Source organism: Manis javanica, chromosome 6 (assembly GCF_040802235.1).
Source record: "Manis javanica isolate MJ-LG chromosome 6, MJ_LKY, whole genome shotgun sequence".
Taxonomy (NCBI): domain Eukaryota; kingdom Metazoa; phylum Chordata; class Mammalia; order Pholidota; family Manidae; genus Manis; species Manis javanica.
In genome coordinates, this window is record NC_133161.1 from 108,041,363 (window position 1) to 108,048,890 (window position 7,528).

A 7,528-nucleotide genomic window follows, 5' to 3' on the forward strand; every position below is an offset into this window, starting at 1 on the left:
GGAAGGAGCACCAGGAGAAACCCAGGTATGTCGGCTGCGGCATATATGGGTTCGTGTGTCCTGGCTTTGGTGGCCCCTTGTCTCCAGGAGGCTCGGGTGGGCTGGCGCCTGGATCTGCTGGGCGCATCGCCCTCCCAGGAAGCCTCGGTGCGCTCTCAGAGTCCGAGAAGGGCTTCCCCGGGCGCCGCGCAGGGCAGGGAAGGGGCCCTGGTCTGCGCCCGCCTTGGCCTGGAGGCCTCAGGCAGCACACTGCTCCCGGGCGCGCGCAGCCAGTGCGCGCAGCCAGTGCGCGCTTGCGTTGGGCTGCGGCCAGGTCCGCTGGGCACCCCTCGTCCCTGCCCACGCTCCCCTCCAGACAGGTGACGAGGGCTGCTAGTGATGTCTGTGCACGCAGTCCCCCGAGCTGAGAACCAGACGTCGGCCCGCACGATGGAGACGGATCGGAAACATCATTGCTGACCCAGGCCTTTGCTCCTTGCAAACAGGTACTCCCCATACAAGAGGTAATTTCTCTTGGACTTCCGTGGTACTTTTTGTAGACCTCTCAGTGGGCCCAATTAAGGTCCCTAAACTAGTTAGTGGCAAGAGTGAACACACGTCTAGACCAGTCCTCCTATCTGCCGCAGGAAGGACGGTGCTCCTTTGCTAGGAGCCTGAGATGGACCGTGAGGAGCCCCACAGGTTCTCCACAAAGCTGTGCAGAACGTCGTGTGGCTTCTGCAGAAAGGCAGTCAGACACCAAAGTCACACTCATCAGTGTTCTCAGGATATGGTATCTCAGAACAAACGTAAAATACTTCCCCAAAGTTACAAAAAGAAAGAGGGAAGAAGGAAGGAAGGAAGGGAGGGAGGAAAGGAGGAAGGAAGGAAGGAAGCCTAATTAAAGGAAAGCTGATTAGGTTCTTTTGTATCACTGAGCAAAAAAAAAAAAAAATGCTGCATAGTACTCTCAGGATGAACAGCTTAGCATACGCAGCTCAGCTGTAAGTAGCAAAGGCACTCTCTCACCTGAAATCACATTTTCCCTCGCAGGAACATAGATGGTCCAAAGTCACACTGCAGGAGTGGACTAGAGTCAGACAGGAGCTCAATACCGAATCAGTGATATAGAGCAAAGTGGACCTTAAAATGACCCTTATTATGCTATTTTATGTTTTCCTCATCCCATGTGTCAAACCAAGAAATAGCCAAGTCAATAAACAATAATGAGCAGTGGTCCATTTATTCAACTGCCTGGATTCCTAAGGCAGTCCAGGGAACAGGATTGGAAAGGATGGACTGAGGCTCTGGAGCCACAGGTACAGGACCAGCTTGGTGCAGCTGCCATAGAGGCTTCCCTGCTCACTTCCAGAACCTGCCAGAAAGGCCCCAGGGTCCTAGACTGTCCTCACCTCAAATTTTCCTGCCCTTTGCCTCCTCTGTTCAGGACCCCTCATAACTGGTGGGCATCTTTTTTTGGCAGTTAGAATCGCCAAACTTTATTTTATCACAAAAAATGATTGCATACTCCCTGAAGAGACACTTATCCAAAGAAGAAATAGAGATGCCAATAGGAACATGAAAAGGTGCTCCACATCGCTAATCTTCCAGGACATGCAAATAAAACCACAATGAGATCTCACCTCATACCAGTTACAATGGCCAACATCCAAAAGACAGGAAAAAACAAGTGCTGGCAAGGATATGGAGAATGGAGAAACCTCCTAAACTGTTGGTGGGACTATCAATTGGTGCAGCTACTATGGAAAGCAGTGGGGAGATTCCTCAAAAAACTTGAAGGAGTGTGTTCAGAAATACCATTCAACATAGTAATTCCATTTCTAGGAATTTACCTGAAGAAAACAAGATCCCTGATTCAAAAAGATATATGCACCCCTGTGTTTAACTGCATTCTTTACAGTAGCCAAGATATGGAAATATCCTAAGTGTCAATCAATAGATGAATGGATTAAAAGATGTGGTACATATACACAATGGAACAGTATTCAGCCATAAAAAGAAATCCTACCATTTGCAACAACATGGATGGAGCCAGAGGATATTATGCTCATCGATATAAGCCAGGCTGAGAAAGACAAATACCATATGACATCACTTATTTGTGGAATAAAAAAACAAAGCAAAACAGAAGGAACAAAACAGCAGTAGACTTAAAGACACTGAGAAGTGATTGGTGGTTACCCTGGGGGAGGAGCAGGGGTGGGAGGGGAAGAGGAGGGGGATAAAGAGGCAAAAAAATTCTCAGTCATAATGTATGTTGGTCATGGGGACAGTAGTACAGCATAGAGAATATAGCCAATGATTCTGTGACATCTTACTATGATGGCAGACAGTAACTGCACTAGTGGGGGTGAGGACTTAATAACACGGGTGACTTTTGAACCTCTTATGTTGTATACTTGAAAAGAATACAAGATTCTCTATCAATACTTCAAGTAAAACAAAAACAATATATACTCTTTAACAAATGTGAACAATAGAGAAATTGCTGTAAGCAACAAAAATGAATGAGCTCTCTGAACACACTCCTTCAAGGTAACTGCTGTTAGACAATTTGCCATGCCATCCTTTTGAAAACTTCATAATTTAAAAAATCTCTATGGTGTTAAGTGAGCACCACATTTGTGTATATATACATTGGTATGTATATTTTATTTATTTACTTGTTTTTATTTTGGTATCATTAATGTAAAATCACATGGGCAACATTGTGGTTACTAGATTCTTGCCATTGTCAAGTCCCCACTACATACCCCATTACAGTTACTGTCCATCAGTGTAGTAAGATGCACAGTCACTACTTGTCTTCTCTGTGCTATACTGCCTACCCTGTGCCCCTCCTCCCATTATGTGTGCTAGTCCTACAGGCCCTTATTCCCCTTCTCCCTCTCTTTCCCCCCCACCCTCCCCAGTCGCTTTCCCTTTGGCAACTGTCAGTCCATTCTTGAGTTTTGTGAGTCGGCTGCTGTATTGTTCCTTCAGTTTTTGCTTTGTTTTTATGCTCCACGGATGAGTGAAATCATTTGGTACATGTCTTTCTCGGCTTGGCTTATTTCACTGAACATAATACCCTCAAGATCCATCCATGTTATTGCAAATCATAGGATTTGTTTTCTTCTTATGGCTGAATAATATTCCATTGTGTATATGTACCATATATTCTTTTTTTTATTTTTATTTTTATTTTGGTATCATTAATCTATAATTACAGAAAGAACATTATGTTTACCAGGACCCCGCACATACCCCTTCACAATCACTGTCCATCTGCATAGTAAGATGCTGTTAAATCAGTACTTGTCTTCTCTGTGTGGCACAGCCCTCCCCGTGACCCCCATGTACTATACGTGCTAATTGTAATGCCCTCTTTCTTTTTCCTCGCCCTTATCCCTCCCTTCCCACCCATTGTCCCCAGTCCCTTTCCCTTTGGAAACTATTAGTCCATTCTTGGGTTCTGTGATTCTGCTGCTGTTTTGTTCCTTCAGTTTTCCTTTATTCTTATACTCAACATATGAGTGAAATCATTTGGTACTTTCTCCGCCTGGCTTATTTCACTGAGCATGACACCCTCTAGCTCCATCCATGTTGCTGCAAATGGTAGGATCTGTTTTTTTCTTATGGCTGAGTAATATTCCATTGTGTATATGTACCACATCTTCTTTATCGATTCATCTACTGATGGACATTTCGGTTGCTTCCATATCTTGGCTATTGTAAATAGTGCTGCGATAAACATAGGGGTGCATCTGTCTTTTTCAAACTGGAGTGCTGCATCCTTAGGGTAAATTCCTAGAAGTGGAATTCCTGAGTCAAATGGTATTTCTATTTTGAGCATTCTGAGGAACCTCCATACTGCTTTCCACAATGGTTGAACTAATTTACATTCCCACCAGCAGTGTAGGAGGGTTCCCCTTTGTCCACACCCTCACCAACATTTGTTGTTGTTTGTCTTTTCAATGATGGCAATCCTTACTGGTGTGAGGTGATATCTCATTGTGGTTTTAATTTGCATTTCTCTGATGATTAGCGATGTGGAGCATCTTTTCATGTGCCTGTTGGCCATCTGGATTTCTTCTTTAAAGAACTGTCTATTCAGCTCCTCTGCCCATTTTTTAATTAGATTGTTTACTTTTTGTTTGTTGAGGTGTGTGAGCTCTTTATATATTTTGGATGTCAATCCATTATCAGATCTGCCATTTATGAATATATTCTCCCATACTGTAGGATACCTTTTTGTTCTATTGATGGTGTCCTTTGCTGTACAGAAGCTTTTTAGCTTAATATAGTCCCACTTGTTCATTTTTGCCTTTGTTTCCCTTGCCCAGGGAGATATATTCATGAAGAAGTCACTCATGTTTATGTCCATGAGATTTTTCCCTATGTTTTTTTCGAAGAGTTTTATGGTTTCATGACTTACATTCAGGTCTTTGATCCATTTGGAGTTTACTTTTGTGTATGGGGTTAGACATGATCCAGTTTCATTCTCTAACATGTAGCTGTCCAGTTTTGCCAGCACCATCTGTTGAAGAGACTGTCCCTTCCCCACTGTATATCCATGGCTCCTTTATCATATAGGAATTGGCCATATATGTTTGGGTTAATGTCTGGAGTCTCTATTCTGTTCCACTGGTATGAGGCTCTCTTCTTGTGCCAGTACCAAATTGTCTTGAATACTGTGGCTTTGTAGTAGAATTTGAAGTTGCAGAGTGAGATCCCGCCCACTTTATTCTTCCTTCTCAGGATTGCTTTGGCTATTTGGGGTCTTTGGCAGTTCCATATGAATTTTTGAACTATTTGTTCCAGTTCATTGAAGAATGCTGTTAATAATTTGATAGGGATTGCAACATATCAGTATATTGCTTTGGGCAGGATGGCCATTTTGATGATATTGATTCTTCCCAGCCAGGAGCATGGGATGAGTTTCCATTTATTAGTAACGTCTTTAATTTCTCTTAAGAGTGTCTTGTAGTTTTCAGCGTATAGGTCTTTCACTTCCTTGGGTAGGTTTATTCCTAGGTATTTTATTCTTTTTGATGCTATTGTGAATGGAATTCTTTTCCTGATTTCTCTTTATATTAGTCCATTGTTAGTGTATAGGAAAGCTACAGATTTCTGTGTGTTAATTTTGTATCCTGCAACTTTGCTGAATTCCGATATTAGTTATAGTAGTTTTGGAGTAGAGTCTTTAGAGTTTTCTATGTACAATATCATGTCATCTACAGATAGTGACAGTTTGACTTCTTCTTTACCAATCTGGATTCCTTGTATTTCTTTGTTTTGTCTGATTGCCATGGCTAGGACCTCCAGTACTACACTGAATGACAGTGGGGAGAGTGGGCATCCCTGTCTTGTTCCTGATCTCAGAGGAAAAGCTTTCAGCCTCCAGCTGTTCAGTATGATGTTAGCTGTGGGTTATCATATATGGCCTTTATTATGTTGAGGTACTTCCCCTCTATGCCCATTTTGTTGAGATTTTTTATCATGAATTGATGTTGAATTTTGTCAAATGCTTTTTCAGCATCTATGGAGATGATCATGTGATTTTTGTCCTTTTTATTTATGTGATGGATGATGTTGATGGATTTTCGAATGTTGTACCATCCTTGCATCCTTGGGATGAATCCCACTTGATCATAGTGTATGATCCTTTTGATGTAGTTTTGAATTCGGTTTGCTAATATTTTGTTGAATATTTTTGCATCTACGTTCATCAGGGATATTGGTCTGTAGTTTTCTTTTTTGGTGGGGTCTTTGCCTGGCTTTGGTATTAGGGTGATGTTGGCTTCATAGAATGAGTTTTGGAGTATTCCCTCCTCTTCTATTTTTTGGAAAACTTTAAGGAGAATGGGTATTATGTCTTCTCTGTATGTCTGATAAAATTCCGAAGTAAATCCATCTGGCCCGGGGCTTTTGTTCTTCAGTAGTTTTTTTATTACCGATTCAATTTTGTTGCTGGTAATTGGTCTGTTTAGATTTTCTGTTTCTTTCTAGGTCAGTCTTGGAAGGTTGTATTTTTCTAGGAAGTTGTCCATTTCCCATAGGTTTTCCAGCTTTTTAGCATATAGGTATTCATAGCATTCTCTAATAATTCTTTCTATTTCTGTGGGGTCAGTCGTGATGTTTCCTTTCTCGTTTCTGAGTCTGTTGCTGTGTGTTGACTCTCTTTTCCTCTTAATAAGTCTGACTAGAAGCTTATCTATTTTGTTTATTTTCTCGAAGAACCAGCTCTTGGTTTCATTGATTTTTTCTATTGTTATATTCTTCTCAATTTTGTTTATTTCATCTCTGATCTTTATTATGTCCCTCCATCTACAGACCTTTGGCCTCATTTGTTCTTCTTTTTCCATTTATGATAATTGTGACATTAGACTACTCATTAGGGATTGTTCTTCCTTCTTTAAATATGACTGGAGTGCTATATACTTTCCTCTTAAGACTGCTTTCGTGGCATCCCACAGAAGTTGGGGCTTTGTGTTGTTGTTGTCATTTGTTTCCATATATTGCTGCATCTCCATTTTAATTTGATCATTGATCCATTGATTATTTAGGAGCATGTTGTTAAGCCTTCATGTGTTTGTGAGCCTTTTTACTTTCTTTCTACAATTTACTTCTAGTTTTATACCTTTGTGGTCTGAAAAGTTGGTTGGTAGGATTTCAATATTTTGGAATTTACTGAGGCTCTTTTTGTGGCCTAGTATGTGGTCTATTCTGGAGAATGTTCCATGTGCACTTGAGAAGAATGTGTATCCTGTTGCTTTTGGATGTAGAGTTCTATAGATGTCTATTAGGTCCATCTGTTCTAGTGTGTTGTTCAGTGCCTCTGTGTACTTACTTATTTTCTGTCTGGTGGATCTGTCCTTCGAAGTGAGTGGTGTGTTAAAGTGTCCCAAAATGAATGCATTGCATTCTATTTCCTCCTTTAATTCTGTTAGTATTTGTTTCACATATATTGGTGCTCCTGTGTTGGGTGCATATATGTTTATAATGGTTATATCCTCTTGTTGGACTGAGTCCTTTATCATTATGTAATGTCCTTCTTTATCTCTTGTTACTTTCTTTGTTTTGAAGTCTATTTTTTCTGATCCTAGTATTGCAACACCTGCTTTTTTCTCTCTGTTGTTTGCATGGAATATCTTTCTCCATCCCTTGACTTTTAATCTGTGCATGTCTTTGGGTTTGAGGTGAGTCTCTTGTAAGCAGCATATAGATGGGTCTTGCTTTTTTATCCATTCTATTACTCTGTGTCGTTTGATTGCTGCATTCAGTCCATTTACATTTAGGGTGATTATTGAAAGATATGTACGTATTGCCATTGCAGGCTTTAGATTCGTGGTTACCAAAGGTTCAAGGTTAGCTTGTTTACTACCTTACTGTCTGACTTAACTCGCTTATTGAGCTGTTATAAACACAGTCTGATGATTATTTCTTTCCCTTCTTTTTCCTCCTCCTCCATTCTTCATATGTTGGGTGTTTTGTTCTGTGCTCTTTTTTAGGAGTGCTGCCATCTAGAGCAGTCCCTCTAAGATAC